A 25,570-nucleotide genomic window follows, 5' to 3' on the forward strand; every position below is an offset into this window, starting at 1 on the left:
TTTTAAAAATCTTAATGTAGCAATCATTTCTACTAACAAAGTTTATAAATGGATATGAAATGAAAAATGAGCTGCCAAACCTCAGATATAAAAGTAGAAAAAAAATAAAAACCTTTTATAGATGAGAATATAAAAGAGAAAGGTCCCATGGGAAAATAGGTGCTGTGGAAATCAAGGCAAATAATGTGGCAGATAGAAATGAGAAAAGCACACAAAATAAAAACAAAATGAGGAAAAATTGTAAAAATAAAATGAAGGAGAAAAATGATGAACAAAAGAAACAGACAAAGAAGATGTACCATTCATATCATGGATCCTCTTTGGAAAAATAAAAACCTAAAGGAACAGAATATATATTTAAGGATATAATGATTTTATTTAAAAAAATAAAAGACTTGGAGTAGTACTCAGTCACAAAAAACAATGGTGAACTAACACCTCTTGTATTATCCCGGATAGAGCTGGAACCCATTCTTCTAAGTGAAGTATCACAAGAATGGAAAAACAAGCCCTGCATGTACTCACTATCAAATTGGTACTAAATGATCAACACTTATGTGTGCATATGCAAGTAGTATTCATCAGGTGTCAGGCAGGAGAGAGGAGGGAGGAGGGAGGAAGGGATGGGTAAATTCACTCTGAATGGGTGTGGTGCACACTGTCTGGGGATGGGCAGGCTTGCAGCTATGACTCCATTGGTGCAAAGGCAATATATGTAACCTCAATGTTTGTATCCTCATAATATTTTGAAATAAAAAATAAAATTAAATTAAACTATAGTAACATAAAAAAAGAATATACATATTGCGAGTGGGTAGAATGTGTCAGGGCAAATCCACTCAGAATATTATATACCCCATTATATCCTAATGAAGTTTCTAAAATTCAAAGATTAAACAGAGATTTTGTGTAGCCCAATAAAAATATCAGATAATTGTTTATATTTGAATCATCTCTTATTTCTCCATTGAAAATTTTAATATCAGAAGACAATAGAGGATCATCTACAAGAGGCATGATAATGGAAAGTGTGACTGAAGGAGTTTATGTTCAGCCAAATTGTCTGTCAAGTACAAAGGTACAATAACTGCACTCCCATGTTTATTGCAGCACTATTCACAATAGCTAAAAGACACTTTTAACATGAAAGAATGTAAGACATTTCCATTAGCCCTTCTTGAAAAACAATTACAGAACATATTTGGACCATTAAGAAGGGAATAGATGAGCAAATTACTGACCAAAACCTGTCCATGAGAGTTGTTTATATTTAGCAATAGAAAAGAAAGAAAGAAAGGAAAGAAAGAAAGTAAGCAAAACAGCAAGCAAGAAAGAAATGTAATAATTACTGCAGCCAAAAAGAACACAAACAACTTTTGATAATTATATTTAGTTTCAAAGTCAGTTCTTTGAAAAAAAAATAAATATATGAAAATTTTAGGAAAACACAAAAATTTTAATTGATGAAAAAATAGTCAAAAATTATTAAAAACATTCTATTCATCTTTCAAACTTCATTTGAGAATCTGAATAACATGGATAAATTCCTAGGAAAATATAATTTACAAAAACTGAGTAAACACAGAAATTCCCATATAAAATATAAATAAAGTTATTATGGAGGAACTTTACCCAAAAAGATAGTAATCGTATATTTCCGAAGAATTGCCACTAGGCCATTAATTACAAGGTAGTTATAATGTTATTAAAATAATTTCAGAACATAAAATAATATGAAAATTTTCAAGTTATTTTTATGAAGTGATATATTTACAAAACCTACCAAAGAGATTAGAATGTGAAAATTATATGATTATTTAGAAGTTAAACAAGTTGACAAAATTCAACAAACATATCTGAAAAAAAAATTAGTAAATAGTAGTAAAATAATCTTTCTTAATATGATAAAAATATAATTTTATCAGTCCCAAACCAAGGGGCTCCTGCAAACTAATATAAAAAAGATCAACAACCAAAGAGAAAAATATGAATAAAGAGTATCAGCAAAGTTCACAAAAAAGGAAATACAAACAGCCTTAAAACCTATGAATTAGGATTTTAGTATCAAATGCAAATTAAAACTGCAAGGAGGAAGTAGTTTTCAGCAAATAGATTTATAAAAATCAAAGATTTGATAACACTCTATTGCTGTGTTGGGAAGTCAGACATACTCAAAACATTGCTGGTTAGAATATTATCTCATACAATATCTACATAGGACAGTTTGTCAATGTCTACCAAAATTATAAATTTATATAATTTTTGATACAACAAATGTACTTATAGATATATATCCTGGATACTTAAAATTATGCATATATGAGATTATCAATCGAAAATTTTTATAATAGTAAACATTGAAAACAATCTAAATGTCTGCAAATAGAAAACGAATTCAGTAAATTATACTATACCTACACAATAAAACCCCACGCATCTATAAAACAGTGAAAAAAATGTCTTTGGAAAAATATGTTAAATTCTGAGAAATAATTTTAAGCATAAAAAGTAAGAAACAGAAGTATGCATATTATACTCCTATCATTTGTGTAAGAAATGCAGGGATAATACATTCAGAAACTATTCACATTTTCTTGTATATGCTTAAATGTTAATAACATATATGTTGGGGTATGGATAGGATTAGCACAGAAATGAAAGAAGGCTTTTTAATATAAAGATTTATTTTTAGAACAATTTTAGTTTCATAGCAAAATTGAGAGGCAGGTAGAGATATATACCGTGTACGCATGGCCACACACATGCACAGGCTCCCCCATTATCAGCATCCCCACCAGAATGGTGCTTTTGTTACAGTTGATAAACCTCTATTTCACATCTTTATCATTCAGAATCCAAAGTTTACATTAGAATTGCTGTTGTACATTCTATGGGCTTGGACAAGGGTATAGTGACATATACCCATCATTATAGTACCATAGGAAGTAGTTGCCCTGCTCTAAAAATCCTCTCTGCTCTGTCTGTTCATCCCTTCCTCTTTCTTAACCCTGGTCATCACTGACCTTTTTACTGTCTCCACAGTTTTGCCATTTCCAGAATGTCGTATCATTAGACTCATATAATATGAAGCCTTTTTTCAGATTTCCCTTAGTCACATGTATTTAAGTTTCCTCCATGTCTTTTCATGGCTTAGTATTTCATTTGTGTTCAGTGATAAATAATATTTCATTGCGTGGATGTACTGAAGGACATCTCAGTTGCTTCCAGATTTGGCAATTATGGATAAAGCCGCTGCAAAGATGCTCTTGCAGGTTTTTGTATGGACCCAACTTTTCAGATCTTCTGGGTAAATGCCAAGTAGTGTAATTGTTAAATCATATGGTAAGAATGTGTTTAGTTTTGTAAGAAAACCACCAAATTGTCATCCAAAGTTGCATTTTGCATTTCCACTAGCTAATCAATGAATATACTGTGTAAATGTTATTTTTATTTTGGAACTATTTGAATGCATCCTATTAGTATATTAAATGAATGTTTCTTTAAAGGTATAAATGAATTCCTTTAAAATGTAAATATGTTCTATCCTAGAGAATGTTACATATGCTGTTGAGAAGAATGGGTACTCTTCAGCCCTTGGGTGGAATGTTCAGTAAATATCTATTGGGTCCATTTGGTCTAGAGTGCAGTTTAACTCTGATGTTTCTTTGTTGATTTCTGTCTGGATAACCTCTCCATTGCTGAAAGTGGGGGTGTTGAAGCCCCCTACTATTATTGAATTGCAGTTACTCTCTCCCTTTATGGCTACTCATATTTGCATTATATATTTAGATACTCCAGTGTTAGCTGCATATGTGTAAACAATTATTATAGCCTCCTGCTACTTTGACCTACTTTTTATTAACTAATAGACTCTTCTTGACTTTTTAAAAATGTTTCACTTAAGGTCTATCTGATATAAGTATAACTAGACTTGCTCTTTTATGGCTTCTGTTTGCATGAAATTTATTTTTCATGCTTTTGCTTTCAGTCAATGCATATCTTTAAAAGTAAAATGAGTTTTTTGAAGGCAGCATATAGTTGGGTATATATTTTTTTCATCTACTCAGCCAGTCTTTGCCTTTTAATTATAGAATTTAGTTCATTTATATTCAAGGTTATTATTTATAGATAAGAACTTATGACTGCCATTCTGTTACTTGGTTTCTGGTGGTTTTGTAACAACTCTCTTCCTTTCTTGCTGTCTTCCTTTGTGGTTAAATGATTTTCTCTGATAGTATGTTTTAAGTCGTTGCTTTTGATATTTAGGATATCTGTTATAGGTTTTTGCTTTGTAGTTAGCATGAGGTTCACAGAAAACATCTTATGTTTCTATCACATGTTTTTGAACTGATGGCACGTTAACTTGGATCACAAATAAAATAAAAGAAACAAACAGAAACCTAAGGAGGACACTTTACCTCCACTCCCAAGTACATTTAGACTTTTGAATATCTCAATTTATCTTTTATACCATCTCTTAACACATTATTTTAGTTGTTAATATTTTAATAGCTTTATATTTTTATCTTTCTTCTAAGAATATGAATGGCTTATGTACCATAATTACAGTCTTCAAGTATGCTGAGTTTGTCTGTATATTTACTTTTACCAGTGAGTTTCATACCTTCAGATGTTTTTTTGTTGCATGTTATCATCCTTTTCCTTCAGACTGAAGAATTTTCTTTAGTATTTTTTGAAAGACCAATCTGTTGATGATGAATTGCCTCAGCTTTTGTTTGAATACGTATTTATTTCTCCTATAAATTTAAAATATATCTTTGCTGAGGACAGTATTCTCAGTTGCTGGGTGTTTTTTTTTTTTTTTTTTCCTTCAGCCCTTTGAATATACCATCACACTCTTTCCTGGCCTGTAAGTTTTCCACTAAGAGGTCTGCTGACAGACTTATCAGAACTCCTCCAAATGTTATTTGCTTCATTTCTCTTGCTGCTTTTAGGATCTTATCTTTGTCCTCGATCTTTGAGAGTTTCATTATCATATGCCTTGGGGAAGAAGACTTATTTACATAGAATATGCTCCATAATCTTTGACTTTCCGATACCTGGAGATATATATATTTCTCTAGACTAAGAAAGTTTACTGTTATTATTTCTTTGAATAAGATTTTTACCTGGTTTTCTTACTCAACTTCTTTTTTAAGGCCAATGACCTTACATTTGCTCTTTTGATGCTATCCCATAGATTTCATTGCATTCTTTCTTTCTTTTTATTTATTTATTTCTTTTCTGATTGTCTATTTTCAAATAGTTGTCTTTGAGCACATTGATTATTTCTTCTGCTTTATCAGTTCTGTTGAGACTGCTTAATGCATTTTTAAGTTTGCCCACTTATTTTTCAGGATTTATAGAATATTATTATTATTATTTCAACATCTGTTAAAAGTTTCTAATAAATTTCTAAATTATTTCTTCAATTTTCTTGAAGTTTGTTGAGCTTTCTCAAAACAGCTATTTTGAATTCCCTGTGTGAGAGTTCATATATCTCCCTGCCCCCAGGGTTGGTTACTGGTGCTTCCTTTAGTCTTGTTTGATGAGATCATATTGCCTTGAATGTTCTTGATGTCTGTGAATGTTCACCAATTTCTGGGCACTGAAGAATTAGGTATGTAGTTCTGTTTTTACAGATAGGTCTTGCTTGTACCCATCCTTCGTCAGAGGCGCTTCAGGAATTCAAAGGGGACTGACTATTGAATTCCCAAGCCTGTAGTCACTAAAGTCATTTTAAAGCTAGAGAATGCCTTAGACTAGGTACGTTGCAACTGTTGCACACTCCTACGTGCCCATCCCTGACGTACTTAGGGAAGATTAGGCAGTATTTTCTGGGTTCCCAGGTAAAGCGGAAAGAGGGTCTCTCTGCACTGTGCTGTCTTGACTGGGGGAAGGGTAATGCAGGCACTCCTATGGCCACTGCAGCTGGCACCACACTGAGTTGCAACCTAAGCCCATGACCTCCCAGGAGAGCATAGCATCAGGGCTAACTCAAGGCCTGTGGCTGCTACCACTTGACTGCTACTGATATTTAATCAGGGCTGAAGGCCACTTTAGTCAGCTGGCAGTGATGTTTCCAGGGACTTTGGTCTGTCCTATCTGGGTGACAGGTTCACTTCTGGCCTGGGGTGGGCCTAGAAACATATCTGGGAGCACCTACCTGGAATCAGAGCTCACAAGGCTCTGCCTGTACTGCAGTGGGCTAGTATTATGTTCCTGGGCAAAGTTGCCTACAGTTTTCCCTCTCCTCCCCCTGGACAGAAAGAGTCTCTCTCCATGATGCACTGCCTGGAGTTGAGGAAGGGATATTTCAGCCCCTTTCATGGGCACCGCAGCTCCTGTTACACTTGGCCACGCCTCAAACCCATGGTTTCCCAAACTAGCACAGCCCAAGAACTAGACTTGCCCCCAAACTTCAGTCAATATGGCCTGCCTGCCACTGGAATTTATTGGAGGCCTGAGGCCACTTTCGTCAAGCGATGGTGAAGCAGGCTGGGATAGGGCTTCACCCACTGGGGCAGCAGATTCCCCTCTGGCCCATAGCTGGTCTAAATGCTCTTGGTGTGGACACTGACATGGAATCAAAGGCCACAGGATTCTGCCCTGTGCTGTGTTTTGCTATGGTGGGGCTGACTGATGTTACATTCCAATATAAAGTGCTATACACCCTTCCCTCTTTATCCCCCAAGCACACAGATTCTCTCTCTGCACTGTGCAGCCTAAAATTGGGACAAGGGTGCTGGAGGCAATGGGAGACTCTATTCAATGCATCTTTCCTTGTTTCTTTAGTTTCTGTAAAGGTTTTTTTCTAGTGTGGATAGTTGTTCAATTTGATGTTCCTGATGGGGGACAATCTTTGGAGAATTTTTGTTCTTTTTTTCTTTCAACCCCATTTTATTTTAAATTTGTTTCTTTAGGATTTTTCTTACTCAGAAAAATTAAGAACATATATTTTTATTCCTTGAGAGCATATACAAAGTAATACAGGAGTATGTCTTAGGAACAAACTCTCTCTTCCTCAACTTATAAGCTTTCTCAGCATCCAAAACAATGGCATTTTTGAAGTATTCTATTTTTAAAATTTTCTGTCAGTATTCAGGAATGCATAGTGATAAGTTTTTTTTATAATTGATAATTGGGATATATAAAACTTGCAATGTCACATGAAAATATATTTATAATTTGTAACATTGCCCTAGGTTTGAAGCCTTGAAATAGGACATCTGAAAAATTTATTTTTTGATATAATTCCATCAAAAAAGAATAAAATGTGTGATGCATATATATTTGTATATGTTACCTAATCACAAATATGAGGGTTGTCTGGAAAATATTGAGGCATGTAATATGAAAAATAAAGACATTTATTGAAGAAGGTACAAGATACAAACATTGTACACTGGACAATGATGCCTCAGTCCCCTTTCAAAATAGGCACCTTGGGACCTCACACAGTTCTCCCAGCATCTCTTAACCCAACCTGTACATGTTCAACATTCTCAGGTGTTCTGCTTGTTGCAGGCCTTCCAAAAGATGGATCATTTTCAACATATTCTCCACCATCTTTGAAGCATTTGTGCCACATTTTTATTTGCGCTACAGTGATTGCATCGTCCCTGAAAGACTTCTGAATCATCCAAATAGTTTCCGCAGAAGAATATTCAAGCTTAACACAAAATTTGATGTAGATTTGTTGCTCTACTCCTTCAGTCATTTTGAATGCGACAGCCACATAGTACACATGCTCACTCAATGACATCTAGCGCCCCACCGGCTAGTACAGTAAAGTTGTCATTGGTCACACATGCGCATCCGAGTCCACTCTCCTTGGCTGCCAGGATGTCGCACAAACCATTCTCATCATATTTATATTAACAATGGCTGGATACTTCCCAGATAGACCTTGTATTACTGAGAGGAAATTACCTCTGTATTTACTGGACTTGTATGAGAACTGAATCTTCCATTTAAAATACAACATGTCTGATAAGAAAAAGAAATTTCTGCAGACTACCTTCTAACATTTTAAACCTTATTTTTCCACCCCTGCTGACACACTTTTGATAGCAAACCCCACAAGACACATTCATGTTGCCATATGGCTTCTTTCCTTGCATATTAGGTCCATGACACAGTGGGTACTGATGAATTCCTATCCTTGGACAATTATTGATAACTAACTAGAAGTGAATACAAACCATACACATAAATTCTACTAAACCAGAACAAAATATGCTCCTAAATAAAATTACCTAGATATCAAAGCTGCCTCTCATCTGGCCATCTAAGTTCACATGACAGGACACAATGTATAATCAAGAAGTATTTGCAAGTGAGGGGCCTGAAGCCTAAGCTTTATTAGCTTTGCTGTAAATCAGCTTCTCAATACTTTAATAATTTTCAAATGGGCCTATATTCTCATGGAAGGCTTCTGTGAAGACTTCCAGGAACCTGATAACTTACACTTTTTTTCTTGTCAATTACAAAGTTCTGGGACAAGGATGCTCTGAACTAGGAATGTCAAGACTTAGCTTTCGTAGGAGATAAACCATGGAAGTCCTGGGAGGTGGAGAAAAATCTACATATTCTTTCTTTGAAGAATTTCCTATAGAATAAGAGAGATAAATAGATTAAAAATTAATTTGTCAAATTGCCATTAACATTTTATAGATTAAAAAGTATGAAGATCAGAGATTTTGAACTAACTTATGTAAAATTACATAATTACTATGTGTCAGAACATAAAATAGAACTCAGTTTCTTGCCATGAGCCTCAGTGATTTTATTTATTAAGCCTCATTGCCAACTATTTTTTAAAAGCCACTCTTTCATGTACCACAGACATGTGCAAGAGTTTCCTTGTACTATAAGGAAACTTGTTTTGACTTGAAAATACACCTGATGATAATATATCCCACTACTTATACTGAGCCAAATCATATGAAATTGCAACACCAAAGGACCAAAAATAGTCAAGTATTGACATTTTCACATAGTTCAACTAATATGCACCACATTAAACCTTTTTGAATTGTGTGTCATATTCTTCCCTTTCCTATAAACTTGGGCCTTCTGCCTCTTAAGTCTACTCATAAACCCTTCTCAACATTTCCCATCCATTAAGTTAGCAAACTGCTGTACTGTATTGGTATGTCAAAAATGATTAAATATAGGCAATTTTATATTGTCCATTCTAACATTTCAGATGTTTAGAACAGTATGGCATGTTCTCTTTATTATAAATTTGAGACTTGAAAATTTGAAGGTTCATGACTTGTGTATGAAGTAAGAGCCTAAACACCAACTTAAAAATATTAAATTAACATTAATTAACCCAAATTATTCTAAAAAATACATTAAACTATGCTTAAACCATTTTCCCCTCATTTGGAAATGTTCTAGTTGCAGCAACATTAATAATTTATCAAGATTTAATGACTTTCTATGACTATGTAGCCTATATTTTAATTTTATTATATTCAAACTGGCCATAATATTGTATAAATCTAAGATCTATTGTATAAAACTTTAAAAAGTTTGATATATTAAAATATCTATTTATCAAACCAATAAACATGATTATTATAGTTTATTTTGTAAAAGCAAAACCAATTTTTCCTTTTCTATAAATGGCAAACATACCATACATGGAGGTAGATTGTTATGCTACTGCTTTTGACCTAGAAAAATGACAGTTTTGTGTGGTTCAACCTAATATTTTAATATACTATTGGTCTTTAATTTTATAGCTTTTATAAATTTTATAAATGTAATAGAAAAATTTATGGAGTTTTAATAGATATAGTGTATATTTCACTGAGATAAGATGGCCAAGTTTGCGTTGCCTTATTATTTGACTTAATATCTCTGCTATCATTACTATAAAGGATGATGCATAAAAGGTTAAAGCTTTCAAAAATACAGCCATACATCACTTAACAATGTGGATATGTTTTGAGAAATGTGTCATTAGTAATTCCTTTCTGATGCAAACATCATAAATTGTACTTACGTGAGCCTAGATAATATGGACTACTACACACCTAGACTGTATGGTATAGCCTATTGCTGTTAGGCTATGAACTGGTACAGCATGTTACTGCACAATTGCAACACAATGGTAGTATTACTATATCTAAATACATCTAAACATAGAAAAAGCATAGTCAAAATATGGTATAAAAGACAAAAAAGGGTGCACCTGCACAGGGCACTTAGCATGAATGGAGCTTGCAGAGCTGGAAGTTACTCCGAATGAGTCAGTGAGTGAGTGTTGAGTGAATGTGAAGGCCTAGGACATTACTGTACATTATTGTAGAATTTATAAACACTGTACACTTAGGCTATAGTAAATTTATAAAAAAATTTCTTTCTTCAATAATAAATTCACCTTAGCTTACTTACTATAACTTTTTTACTTTATAATTTTTATTTTTTTTAATTTTGAACTATTGTAATAATAACACTTAGCTTAAAATACCAACATATTTTATAGCTCTACAGAAATATTTTCTTTCTTTGTGTCCTTATTCAATGACTTTCTTTAAATATTTAATTTTTTAAAAATTTTTAAACTTTTTTATTAAAAACTAGGACACAGACACACACTTTTCCTAGGTCTACAACAAGGTCAGGATCATTGATATCATTGTCTTCCACCTTCATATCTTGTCACACTGGAAAGTCTTCAGGGGAAATAATATGCATGGAGCTGTTGTCTCCTATAATAACAATGCCTTCCTCTGTAATACCTTCTGCAGGACAAGGCTGCGGTTATGTTACAGTTAACATATTTTACAAGTACAAGGAGTACACTGTAAAATAATGATAAAAATTATAGCATAATAAATATATAAATCAGTAACATAGTCATTTATTATCATCAAGTACGATGTACTGTACATGATTGTGTGTAATATACTTTTATACAATTGGCAGTACAGTAGGTTTGTTCACAGCATCACCACAAACACGTGAGTGATGCTATAATGTTAAGATGGCTATGATGTCACTAGGCAATAGAAATGTTTCAGCTCCATAATAATCTTACAGGACCAACACCATCGTATATGAGGTCTGCAGTTGACCAAAATGTCCTTATGTGGCACATGATTGTAGCTCACTACTTTGGTATGTAAGATAGCTAAACATACTTACAAAACACTCAATTGAAACATAAGATTTAACTTAAATCAGGCATATTTTAACTAACATCAGATATATGTAATATTAAACTAATACTGAGCTCGTATTTTTATTGCATGGTTTCCTTCTGCCACTTCTACTCTTGAATTCCAATCTCATACCCCATTTATAGTTCCGCACTGCCAGACCTTCTGAACCTACTGGCAACCTTGCAGGTCAAGGATGGTTCAGTTATTTTCTGACAAACTTAATTTCTTCAGAATGCAATAGATGATATGTTGACCACTTTAAGTTTTGTTGAAAAGAGGACAATTCAATTTTTGGCATTGTTATGTTCCTCTTTGCTGCCAATATTTTTTCTGTCCATCTTTGTAAATCCTCCTCCAACAACCTAAGAACTATCCGTAGTTGGTAATACTCCTGTAGTGAAATCCTTGGCTTGCTATTTCATGATTACTTTTACACATACCATCTTTAAAGTACACTATGTTCACTTATTTTTCCTTCTTAATATTTGAATACATTTTTTTGGTAAAATTCTTAGTTTGAAAAAGGAATCCTGCATGTTCTTTAAAATGTTTATTTTTTCTCCATCATTGATTATTTTCCTTTTGATATAATTGTAAGAAATGTTTAAACTACAATCACTCTACAGAAGCATTCCAGGGATCCTTAAAAATAGCAGATCTAGTGTGTTAGAAAAAGAATGGAAAGTATCTGAAAGGAAGAAACACCTTAGAGTGTGTTGTGTAAACATTCTAGAGTCAACAGAAAGGAGAATAGAAAGATGATTTCATATAACTTCCCTTGCTTTTAAATCTATGCCCCATTGGGTTCAAAATGGGAAGTAATATCTTTATCAAACATTCTTAAGCTGTGACCTTTAATCAAAGTGTATGCAAGGAAATAATTTCCCACTGCTGAATTTCACTTTATACGGTAAGTGGTATGTGAGTGTCTGAATATTTACAGTATCAAGTTAAGCATGTAATTTGTAAATGCGTTTGGAGATACTAGAGTTAAGAGTCAGGTACCCTCTAGCAGCTCATGTGATTCTGCTAATCAAACTCCCCAGCTTCAAGAGGCTAATGCAACATTACCACATACTCCATAAGAACAGCAGTCCCAGGCATCAGGATGATATAATGATCACAGGCACAAGAGAAAGATTTCAATTAACGGTAGCATAGCAGCACGCTACATACTAAATGCGCACAGCATCGTGCTAATTAAAGTGCAATAAGCCAACAAAAGCCATCAAATATTATACTATGAGAGGCAAAATAGAAAGCTGATGAACCAAAGCAATTGTTTTGTTTTTAAAATCAAAGTGCCAATATACTACTGACTAGTAAAAATAACAATAAATATGGGTCTCTGAGGAATGTAACCAGTTGCTAAGAAGGAGAAGTTTGAACCCCTAAATATGCCCCCAAATTATAGTAGGTAAGAATATATATACAATTTTATTCCATCAAAATTAATGCTTAACATCATTGAACAAATATCTTTATTGAACAAATATCTTTATTGAACAGCTAATGTGAGAAAAGCAGTGAGTTGACTAAATTATTGCGCATTCTTATTCTTATCTGTGAAATAGTCTTCTTGAATTTAAAACATGTTTATGCTTTATAAGTTTATTTTTGTACATAAAACAACATTGTCTCTGCAGGAAATGTGGCATTATGTCTGTTAGAAAGCAATAGGCAAGTCAAATAAGTATGCATAATAATACAGAATTCTAGAAGTCAATTAAATAAGTCAATTTAGTTCATAGGAGTATACTTTTCTCTAAAATTGGAAACAAATTTTTTCAGCAGATGCCATAATCACTGAATAGACATAAACAACTGAAGGAAATTATTTTGTAGATACAATAATCAAAACCATTTTAACTGTGGTGATGTAATTTAGGTTTGCAGTCTATGGTTTCAGAACCCTGTGCACATCAAAACATGTAAGACAGGTCCAAAACATTTTGAAGAGTTATAAAGAGTATAATTATAAATATCTTGATGGGTGCTTAAAAGAATTCTTTGAAAGATCCTGAATAAATAAGACATTAATGAGAATGTTGCAATAAAACTAGGGACTGGGCTATGATTCTCAGTTGTATAATATGAATTACAACATGTAATTATAGCATTTACAATCCAAGTTATGAAATCAGCTAGCATTTATGGCCAATGTCCACACATGCTGTTGTTAATGGCTAGTGAATATACACAGCAATCATTGTAGTATAAAAGAACTCCAGTTCTCATCTTTTATCTTTGAAATTTTGCATTTGATCTAATGCTTCCACAAAATGTCTTAACAAGCAAACTTAGGGCATTTCAACAATATTTTAAAATGAAAACAAAAAGACAGATACTCTCTTGTGGAAGACCAGAATATACAGCCCCAAAATATGGGTTCTTGAGCTTAAGACAATTAAGAAGAAGCAGATGAAGAAAAGCTCTCTTCTATTTGCCCTCCTTCTATTTGCCTAAAGCAGCCCTCCTTCTATTTGCCTAAAAGCAGATCATAGATTTACAAAGGCAAAAGGTACTCTCCGCCCCTCACTCCTTCTACCAGGGAGAACAAGGGTTAACTACTGAAGACATTTTGGCCACATATTGGCCTGGAGGAATCTGCCATAAGAATCTTCATTGACAAGTTTTACTAACTAGCCTTAATCTGCCATTTATTTGTCTTCCCACAAATTGTGTCCCTAGAGATTCAAAGTCCTTTTCCTTTGTCTTATCGTTTCTCTAAAAATGTACTGTTTTTTGTTGAAAGCTCTATGTAAGCTAGAATTCGAAGCTACCTCTTTGAGAACTACTCATTCCTTGGGTGTATTCATATTCATATGTGTGTGTGTATGAAATATACTTCTTAATAAACTTCTGTTTGTTTTTAACTTGTTAATTTGTCTTTTATTACTAGATTTCCTTCCAACATAGAACCTACATTAAAGAAAAAATTGTTATTCTTCCCCTACAGCCTCAATAAGGGAATGCTAAACCAATTAATTTAAAGCTTAATAACTTGTCACTATAGAGCAATTAAACATGATTATTCCCAATCCTATCAAACACCAAAAGTTGTAAAATATTTCAGCCAGTGCTGAAAGACAGTCACAAGTCACAGGGATATCTTAGATTTACTGACTCATTTGTGGATTGGAAAGCACTGTAGATTTTACAAAATATAAAACAACAAAAAGGATTTTCCTTTCCCCAATATTTTTATCTGCAAGTATATATTACCTTTAATTGGATGAAACTCCTTCACTTGATACTAGAAAGAAACAATAAAGTGATGCGTATATCAAAATATGTGTTATAAAGCTATATATTTGCTTTAAAAAATAGAGCTTGAAAGGCAGAATTCAAAGGAACCTGCTATTCTGAACATATACAAAGGAAGTGGTTTCCTTAGCAACAGGAAATAGGTGAAAGCTCTCAGGAGTGATCCTTCCACCCATGTTCCTTTTGAGTTTGGTTATGTTTCCAAGCTCATGTAGGAAAGATAGAGTGAATTTATCATGCAGAAACAATACTGCTAGTTAGGAAGCTTTCACAGCATTTATATATTGGCCAATGCCTTGTTGTTTGCTATTGTTGCCGTAACAGCAGCTGTCATCCTGAGGAGGCTTCTTTCGTTCCCCTTGTGTGTATTGCCCAGATGTATAAGCCCTTAAAACTATTTTGTGAATTCTTAACAACTTACAAGACCCATTCTGATAAAATAGCCACGCATAGAAAGAAAATTTCAGAGTTTTGTACAAATCCAGTTATTCCATCAATTTATGAGTTCACCTACAAGTGTGTGTTACCTTATACTTTTTTTTTCTTTTGCAGAAAAATGACAGCAGTTATTATAATAAAATATTTTTAAACATTTTTAGAGGGACATTTTATTAATTATTTAATGCTATAGACCCTTCAATTGTAAAAATAAAACCGAGTCATATGGAATTTTGTTTTTCTTTTTTTAACTTATATTCCACTTTTAATTTTTAGCACAATAAAGATGTTTGAGGTTTTTTTTTTTTTTTTTTTTTGGAATGAATGAGTTACTTCACTTTTGACATGCTTTTTTTTTTTTTTTGAGTCATCAAACCTTATTTTGCTTTAAGGAATCATAGAAATTAGAACTTTCTTGACTAATTCTATTTAAATACTTAATTTATCATGCACAATGCTAGAGGCCAGGAATATAAACGTGAATAAAAAGGCCTGTAATCATTTTCAGTATGTAACTTCAAGAATTTAAAATAACTTAGTAATTAGGTCCATTTCTTCTCTAATAGTTCATAATTCTACATAAAATGAGTACTCTTCTATCAGGTATGAATTTCATAATTATTATGTTTAGCAATGTAAAAAACAGAAGAGGATAGTGATCTTATAATATTTGCATATCTACAGACAAAATTTTCAGCAGAAATTTGATAAGGTAAGATGTTTTGAAAAGAAATTTCAAGTGATAATGCTCATGAGACAAAGGAGACTGAGGTAAACAAGTTTTATGTAGAGAAAGCTTAAATGTTAATGATAGTGCCTATGGTTGAAGAAAAAGTCAGTCTTCATTCCAGTGAAATAGTATAATTATGCAGTAGTCAAAAGCATATCTCACCAAACATCATCCTTTTTTCTCAACATTAAAATAGCTTTATTTCCGATTATAAGATAATGGACTTGTAGTTAGGCAATGCAGACTAGCCCATGAAAGTACCTAGAATCCCTTCTAAGTATTTAGAATACAGGTAATCCCTTCTCCCTGCCACCTGATCTTTTTCTGTAAAATAAATACAAACAATAATTCTAAGAGTGAATATTTATTACTCTCTCACTCTGTGTCATCCCTTGTGTAATATGGTTTACAGACATTGAATTCATCTCATTTGATGCATTTAACAGTGGAAAATAGGTAATATTAATAGCCTGAATTTACAAGTGATGAAATTGTGGGATATAGGAATTGATAACATGTCCCATGTCAAGCAGCTAGAGAATAAAAACAATAGCAATATCTATAATATTATATAGACATATTGTTATGTCTCTTGCTCTCTTTCCTTTCAAAGAAAGTAGTATCATATAAGTTATGTTATTCCATTCCACAATTTTATTCTAACCCATTTACTACAAATGCTAATACAGTATTGAAGATACATCTGTTTACCTGTTTTGCAACAATTAAGGTTTAAAGGGAGAGAAAATAATGGGAAAACAACCATTTATTTTTTAAAATACCAACATGTTCCTTCTCAATTGCTGTGCAAACTCTTGTTTACATATTTCTTTCAGACTTCCTTAGTGGCTGCAAAGGATTAGGATGGCAGATGTTGGCTTTAGCATAGTGACTAAATGTATTCAGCCATTTAATCAAAAATATTCATTGAACTTCATTATATTTGTGGAGCGAACATTGTGTAAATGGTCCCCCAAATCTATTAGAAATTGATGAAGGAAAGAGTAATGACTCTTGATGAACGCTGAGAGCACAGGAAGCAAAGGAAAGATTTTGCAACCTCTGGTAAACATTTTCTTAATGAAAATCTTAATTTCTCCACCTTTTGTCGCCTCTGTTTTCTCTTACACAATAATTAGGGATTGTCTTTATTTTTTCTTTCTTCTGAAGAATTCTTACTTTCTTCAACTTTTCTTCCATTTTCCAACATCTTATCAAGCTTCCAGAGCTCCAAGAGTTGCTATTCCTAGGTAGATTTAAGAAGATTACATATTTAGATTTTGCATAATTTGCACATATTTGCAGTTAGAGATTTGGTTTTATTCTATTTCTTAATGTTAATTATATGACCAGCCACAATTCCTGCTTTTATATAGCTTTTCATTAAATTAAAAGTATCGTTGTCTTTCAAATTGCTATTAATTGATAACATCTTTTGAGGTAAAGAATTGCTTAATAACAATAAAAATGTAAAGTAATTGAGGCATTAGAGAGCCTAATGCTTCCAAGTATGGAGTTAATATGCATAGAGCAGAGAGAGAAATTTGAGTTTTCCACATCCAATCTGAACTCACCAATTAGGTAGTCTCTTTGGTTGGATATTGATAAGAAAATTAATTACAAAGAAGCAGGTATTCATTTATTCAAGAGGCAGATTCGTAAAGCTGAAAAACAGTGATTAATTGGTCAAGCTAAACATATTAAAAGAAAAAATCAAAATTGGTCATGAGCATTTTTTGATAGGCTATCAATATATTTTCCCCCTAAAGAAGTTGCTAGGTAAATACAGAAGCACCTTATGATAACTGAGAAATTTCATGGGCATAAATCTATCAATCATGGTAGTCTAATGAATTATGTGCTATAAATTTTGAGAAACATCTGATTATGTAGACTTAGAGGACGCTCATCCTAGGGACTGTGCTAGAGAAACACTAATATGTTCCTCTCTCTCAACTTCTTCCTCCTCCCCCAGGCTCTTTGATGATCATCATCAAGTTTGCACCTGTTATTATCATTCTTCTTCATTTCAACATACTCCCTTTTCATATTAAAATTTTAAAATTTCCTTCTTCATTTACATTTATTAATGACTTCTGGGAGGCACCTTAATCATATCAGTAATGAGTTGTTAGCTTCAATTAAAGAAGGTGGCCCTTCTCTAACCTGGTTGTCCTTTTCCTGATCTTTATCTATCGGATTTTACAGGTTAACACTTAAAGCCTGGCCATTCACTGATTATAAGAACCAGTTTTTCACGGCCTTGTTCGTGTGGTTTGACTGTCTCCTTTCTCTTCCTAGTAGTGTAAATGAAAAATATAATATGTGTTGTATAGATGTAAAACTATAGCATATAGAAAGACAATGCAGTCATAAAAAAACAATCAATGACTCCAGACATAAGAAACAAGTAACCTTCTTCTGGCAGATTTTTTGTTGTTTTTGTTGTAAAATGTAGGTGTTGACCATTAATGTGAGAGAGGGTAAAGGAAAATCATTATCTCATTTTCAGTTAGACCTTTCAGCTTTGATGAAGACATGGGTATCAGGACGTCTTTAAAGAACAGAAAGCAGAAGTGGTCAGGAAACAAAAGGAGAAGGAAAAGTGATGTGCAATATGTTCTCAAAAAGGTACCTGAGTTAGTAGAAGACTTGAAAACATTCAAGTTTTGCTTATTGTGATACTATTAATCATAAATGACCTTGGTTATGGTAGACTTTAATAAAACCCTCTCTACAAATGCTGAATAACCAAATATCTGTTTTAAGATTTAGACAATATAAATCTTTGAAGCTGTATGATAGATCTGTTGCTGTTGGAGTGAGTGATGGGAATCACTCACACACAGTATATCAAAACCTGCTATTAGCTAATAGGACACCTATGAACACAAAAGTAAATGGATAATTCAAATTAAGTTAAGTATAGCCATTGTCTACATAACATGCTCACTCTGCATTTTTAGCATCCTCAACATCCTCTGCAGTGCTAAGCTCTCTGATAGAGTGATCTACCTTCTGCCTTTTAAGAGTCTAATCAGGGAAAATATTTGCAATGAGGACTGAACCCTGCCAACCCCTGCAGTAATCCAGTCATTAGAGGGAACTTCACCTCTCCAACTCACATTATATTCAAAATTACATATCTGCAGGGAGATATAATTAGAGTGATTGGCAAATAACTTTTTAAAAATGTGAGGAGGAATTCTAGTTACCTTTTCAGGAAAAAAAAAGTCATTAAGGATATAAGCAGATAAAATAAGGCAACAATTCAAAATGTAATCAACATGACAATTTGATGAAAAAACTATGAAAAAATAAATTAGTAAAATTTATAAAAACTATACAGAAAACAAAAAAATATCTATAATTGAATTTTGTTTGAACAGTTACAGGGCTAGAAGTTTCATTATCAATATGAAATAACAGGATATTGAAAGGCATTGAAGATTAATTTCCATAATGTAAATAAGCAAGTTGAAAATAGTACTTTTTTTTTTTTTTTTTTTTTTGAGACACAGTCTCGCTCTGTTGCCCAGGCTAGAGTGAGTGCCGTGGCATCAGCCTAGCTCACAGCAACCTCAGACTCCTGAGCTTAAGCGATCCTTCTGCCTCAGCCTCCCGAATAGCTGAGACTACAGGCATGTGCCACCATGCCCGGCTAATTTTTTCTATATGTATATATTTTTAGTTGGCCAGATAATTTCTTTCTATTTTTAGTAGAGACGGGGTCTCACTCTTGCTCAGGCTGGTCTCGAACTCCTGACCTCGAGCGTTCCACCTGCCTCGGCCTCCCAGAGTGCTAGGATTACAGGCGTGAGCCACCACGCCCGGCCTGAAAATAGTACTTTTGCTTTGATTAAGGTATATAAAAAGATGTCTAATCAACTCCATCTCTCTCATTCTTCTTGCTCTTAGATTTTATTGTTATTTTACTGTTCAAGGAAAGGGAAATAATGGTTTTGAGCTTTAAGGTTTGGCTTAGGTGGCAAGACTTAAGGATTTAAGCTAGTGTAAGCAATTGAGGAGTAATTGCTATAATCTCTTCCATTTAAAGGGAGCAATTTAAATTGTGTTTTGTTCTTCCAGTAAAACAAACAAAAATATATAATTAAGTGTTTTGAGTGACAATTACATAGGAAAGATAGCACAGAATTAAAAACATAGATTAACAAAGTAGCATTTTAGGAAATTAAACACTTCCTCATTCATGGAAATAATTGTTTTAGCCTAGCTCAAAAAAAAATGATAAAAAATGTAATGAGAAAAATGAACAGGCTTATAAAGCATTTAGTCAAGCTTTCATGAAATAAACTAATTGTATTACAGCGTATCATTTTAAGTCAACTTTGGCCATAATATTCTGCCACCTGAGTCACCGAACAATCAGTCTGGACACCCTGCATCTGGAGAGACTGGAAAGATTGATCATTAAGAATTGCTCACACTAGTTCTGCTGTGTAACATATGCATTTGTTTCTGACACTTTCATCTGGGACTAATTCAATTCAAATCAAAAGAATTTATTAAACATCTGCTAAATAGCTAGCATGAAGAAGCAGGAAGAAAAATTTAAAATAAAGAAAAGAAAAGAAAAAGACCTCTTCTCTGTCATCAAGGTTTATAGAAGCAGTAGGAGAGGAAAGGGAAAAGGGCCACAAAAGTCAGCCAAGCAAATAGAAAGTTAGCATTTGCTGTGTAGCATAGCAAGTTAGCATAGCTAATTAAGCTCAAATTGACAGTATAGGAATGAACATTGCTTTCAATTATGTTATGGTTTTAAGCATTCACAATTCATTCTAAAGTTGTCTCCATAATATCTGGAGTATAACATTAGGCTTTGCTGTAGATGGGTACCTAGACATTGGAGACTAAAGTAGAAGGTGAAGAGTGAGAGAATAAATCACCCCAAAATATGCCACTTTGGCATAAGGACTATTTTGAGCTGAAGGTGATTGAGAAGAAGCAACTACAAGAAGAGCTCTTTGTCCTTCTTATATTTTCCTAAAAACAGGGCATAAATTTGCAAAGGTGTCCCTCCTCCCCTCTCTGCCAAGTAGGACAGAGGTTGATCACTAGAGATGACTTCAGATCCTTAACAGCCTGGAGACAGGACCAGAGGAATCGACATAACAAACCTTATTCACTAACCTTAGCTACCATGTATTTGCCTTCCTAATTTGCTGTACCTGGAAATTCAAGATCCTTTTCTTTTGTCTTTTCACTTCTCAAACAATGTATTGTTCTTTGTTGAAGATGCTAGGTAAGCTGGAGTTCTAAGCCACTTGCTTGAGATTTATTCATTTTTCCCTGGGTATCTCCCATGCATACACGAGGAGGCATATGTGTTAATGAACTTCTGTTTTTGTTTGTTTGTTTGTTTGTTTTAAAGATAGTACTGCTAAACATTATTGGTGAGCTACCAAGCCAGGCAAAACAAAAAGACTGAATTCTGGTACAGTCTACTATAACTAAATAGATAGTGACTGAAGTGCAAAGAGTATACAGAACCCAATCTAAGAAAAACAACAGAAGCCTAGAATAGTAAAGAAAGATTCCCTGAAGAAAGAAAAAGAAAATTGTCAAATTATTGTTCAGTGAAATGCTCACAGATTGCTTTGTTTTTCGCTAGAAGGCCTAGCAACCTCTCAATCTCTTTCCTTTACAAATATGTTAGTAAGAAAACTTTCCATGAAACAGTTATTTTCCCTCTAGCATTTTAAAAATGTTTGTTTCACCAATTGCTTAAGAATTTGAAGAATTTCTGCGAGCAGTATTTACTATATATTTTTGCTTCTTTTGGAACCTTCTGTCAAATGATATTTGTTACAGCTTAACAAAATGAATACTCTACAGTCTAAAACTTAAAGAAAGTGGCTTTGAATATGCATTTTATATAAGCTGAGCATGCTACTTTACTGTTGGATTGACTTTCGAGTAGGATCATTAGAAGTACAGATCATTTGAAAAGTTCTCATAGGTTTCCTGGACACCACATTGTCTAGGGACCTAGAGAATTATTATGTGATCAAGAGACGATATTCTGAAATGCCAAATAGGATGACAAGTTTTTCCTCACGTTATGTCTTGCTGATCTGAGAGGAAGAGAGAGATTTTTTAAATATAACAACTACTACTTCAATGTAGTCAGTTTGAAACATAGCATCAGAAGGGAAGTTTCAGTATGCCTACAAAGTACTGAGGTTCTTAAGTTATCTTCAAAACTCCAGCCCAATTTAAATACCTTAAAGTCACACTCCATATCCCATGAAGAAGTGCTCTATCGTCTTATGCATAGTGCTGACTCTTAATTCTTTGGACATTTCTCCAAATTTAAATCCACATTCAATAGATAAATAACTGCTACAATACAGTAGTTGCTCAAACTACACTGGAAATTAGTTTGTGAACTTGTGTAAAAAAAAGGCTTTGTTCTCAGGTGTTTCATTCTCTCTTATGTTAGTGAGTTATCAAATTGCATAACTTCATAATTGTATTTTACATATTCTACAGTTTGAAGACCAGCCTCCAAGTAATGATCATTAATGATGACCCTTTTAATAGATCTGCTTGTTTTTCATTTACAGATTTACATTTTTATTAATATAAAAAAAGATTATTACCTTCAGTAAAGTCTACTTTAACAATTAGGAAAAAGTTTAATGGAAGGTTATGTACTCAATTTATGTCAAACACAAATTTTCTTGACCTCAAAATACCTGGTTAATTTTTTTTTAAATTGTGGTAATATATGTATATCAGTATTTTTATTGTTTGGTCATAATATATCTTTTGTTGAAATTAAATTATCACATGTATTTTTAGGAATTAAATATGGAACAATTGAATAATTGAATACCATGTAATTTTAGTTGAAAAAATCATTAATGGTTTTATAAATGAGATTTATCAAATGCCAGTAATTACCAAACTCCACTTTCTATAGTGATATATGGACCCTATATTAAATTTTACAATAAAAACCTTGGAGTTAAATGTAAATGTTTTATTTAGTGCATAGCTTTACAAGATTGTTTATCAACAAAGTAGTTATTGGTTTTGCAAAGCCTAGGAAAAAAAGAGTGTTTTGTTTTCCTGCACCATCTATTATTGTATGCAGTCAGCCAATTTCAAATATGGAAAGCTGACTATTTTTTTGTGGCTATGGAAGTTGTGTTGGGTATCTTTCATTTTTCCAGGGAAATGCTGAAATCATCATGATGCTGATACACAAGCAGCCACCCTAATTTCAAGCTCCATTAGCAATGGGAAATATTATATTGCTTACATTTATAGAACTGAAGAAATACAGACCTTTAGATAATATAAAACAAAATAAAAGGTAATACTCTTCATCTCCTGAAATATAAGGTCTGTATCTAAAATAATTCACCTTTTTGTTATTAAATTTACAGTGCTACCAATTAAGTAAATGCTCCCAGTGAAATTGCTGCTTGAATTTTTTTCAGTTATCACCATATTTAGAGTCCTGGTATTTTTAGTAATAATTCTGTGTTTTAATCCATAACCATTATTTGAAAACAAAAATTTACCTTGGAGTTCAATAAATTATTATTTATGCAGATGTGCCTAAGGCCAAATATACTCTAGAGTGGGAAGAAGCTTAGAACAACATTTTAAAATTTATAATTCTTTCTAAGATATTTTCTAAGAAAGTGCATTTATTCTTGAGCTGACAACTTCCAAATTTGCATCTTCAACACACCCATCCTAACCTCTCACTTGAAGACCAGGTTTTTAATATATAATTGGCAGCTTCTTATCCCTACATATATATCTGATAGGTGTTTCAAATTTAATATGTCCAAACAGAACTCTTGATGTCTCAATTTCACTTACTTCAAATAATGTCACATGCCACTCAGTTTAAAACTTCAGGAGTCAACGCAGAATCTCTTGTTCAGCAGTTCTTTCAGCTTAACTTCAATTATCCAACGACTTCGTAATATTTACACTATTGATTACCTAAGTACAAACCAACATTATTTCTCCACTGGACAACTGCAATGTTTCTTAAGTGCTTCCACTTTTGTGTTACCCATTTCCAAAAGTAGCTGTCGAGTCTCTTTTCTGTAGAGTAGCCAAAGGAATCTTTTCAAGCCTAGGTCAGAATATTTCTCCCTTCTGCAATGACATTCCATGAAATTAGAATAAAATTTGAATGACTCATTATGACTTAGCTTTATAAGAATTCAAATTATGGCCCATATTTACTTTTCTAATGTCATATCATACAATTTTCATTTTATTCACTACATTTTGACCACCTTGACCTGCTTTCTATCCCTTTAACACACTGGGAAATCTTGTCATAGGATCTCGGCCTATACTCCTTTCCTTGTCTGGAATTCCTTTTCCTTGTGTTTTTGTAATTTTTTTTCTTCCCAGTTCTTCACTCAAATATCATATCCTCAGAGAGGCTTTCTTTGACCATCTAAATAAAGTGACTCCAATCCAACCTTCTCTATTCCTTTTGGTTTCCTTATAATTATCACAAATTGAAACTGTTTTTTCCATGGTCATTGTCTAACCATCAGCCACTTCTACACTCACAACAGCGACTGCTCTAGAATAGAACTTCCAAGAGGGCAAGAAATTGGATTTGCCTATCTTGTTCACTTGAGTATCCATAGTTACTAGTGCAAAGCTTATCACATAATAGGTTCTCAATAAGAATGCTTAATTAATTAATTATAACTAATGTCTTTCTTTCTTCCATGAAATCTAATCTATCACACCCATGGCATATTTATTTGATTCAATAATCAGACTGGGTTATTATTTCTTCAAGGTAGGTAGAATGAAAAGAATGTTAAGATTAATGAGGAATCCTGTCCCCAGTGGCTGTTGACATTGTCTAACTGTTTTTCTGCTGAGAATAGGTGTTTTGTTTGCCTTTGCATCATCTTTTCCTACTGCTTGGTGATTTTCAATGATGGAGGAATGCACTGTGATGGAGCCATGGAGACTAGAAAGCTGACGTAGAGACCACTTCCATGATCAGGACACAGTGCTGGCCTTGGTCCTGCTAAACCGTTCAGACTCCAGAATAGGGAGGTGTAGGGGGAGGAGCAACTCTCTCCATCAGTGTTGTTATCAGCTTTGGTCCATCCATATTCCCCAGGTCTAAGTTTCCAATGTTGTAGCTCAGAGCTCTTATCAGTCCAGAAGCTTCCATCCCAGGGCAAAATATGTACAGTCATGCACCGCATAATGACATTTTGGTCAATGATGGACTTCATATGGGACAGTGGTCCCACAAGACTACGATGGAGCTGAAAAAGCCCTATCACCTACTGACGTCACAGCTGTTGTAATGTCATACTGCAATATGTTACCCACACATTTGTGGTGATGCTGGTGTAAACAATCCTACTGAGCTGCCAGTTGTATAAAAGTATAGTACACACAATTATCAGTAGTACATAATACTTGACAATGATAATAAATGGCTATGTTTCTGGCTTATGCATTAATGATATACTTTTTGTTGTTATTTTAGAGTATATTTCTTCTACTTATAAAAAAAAGCTAAGCATAAAACAACCTCAGGTTGGTCCTTCAGAAGGTATTTCAGAAGAAGGCATTGTTATCTTAGAAGATAACAGTTCCATGTTTGTTATTTGCCCCTGAGACCTTTCTGTGGGACAAAATGTGAAAGTAGAAGACAGTGATACCAGTGATCCTGACCTTGTGAAGGCCTACGATAATGTATGTCTTTGTGTCTTAGTTTTTAACCAATCGTGTAAAAATTAAAAAAGAAATATGTATATAAATTTAAAAAATAGACAAAAGCTTATAAAATATATAAAGAAAGAAAATACTTTTGTACAACTGCAGTGTGTTTGTTTTAAGCTAAGTGTTATCACAAAAGAGTCAAAAAGTTTTTTAAAATCTTATGAAGTAAAAAGGTTACAGTGAGCAAATGTTCAAT

General features: G+C 33.4%; 1 pseudogene; it reads right to left on the reverse strand.

Annotated features, from left to right (window-relative positions):
* The window catches only part of LOC123644415, a 125,934-nt pseudogene extending 101,095 nt beyond the window's left edge, over nucleotides 1-24,839 (reverse strand).
* Nucleotides 24,840-25,570: the final 731 nt, after the last annotated feature.

Source organism: Lemur catta, chromosome 9 (genome assembly GCF_020740605.2).
Source record: "Lemur catta isolate mLemCat1 chromosome 9, mLemCat1.pri, whole genome shotgun sequence".
In the NCBI taxonomy this organism is placed as follows: Eukaryota; Metazoa; Chordata; class Mammalia; order Primates; family Lemuridae; genus Lemur; species Lemur catta.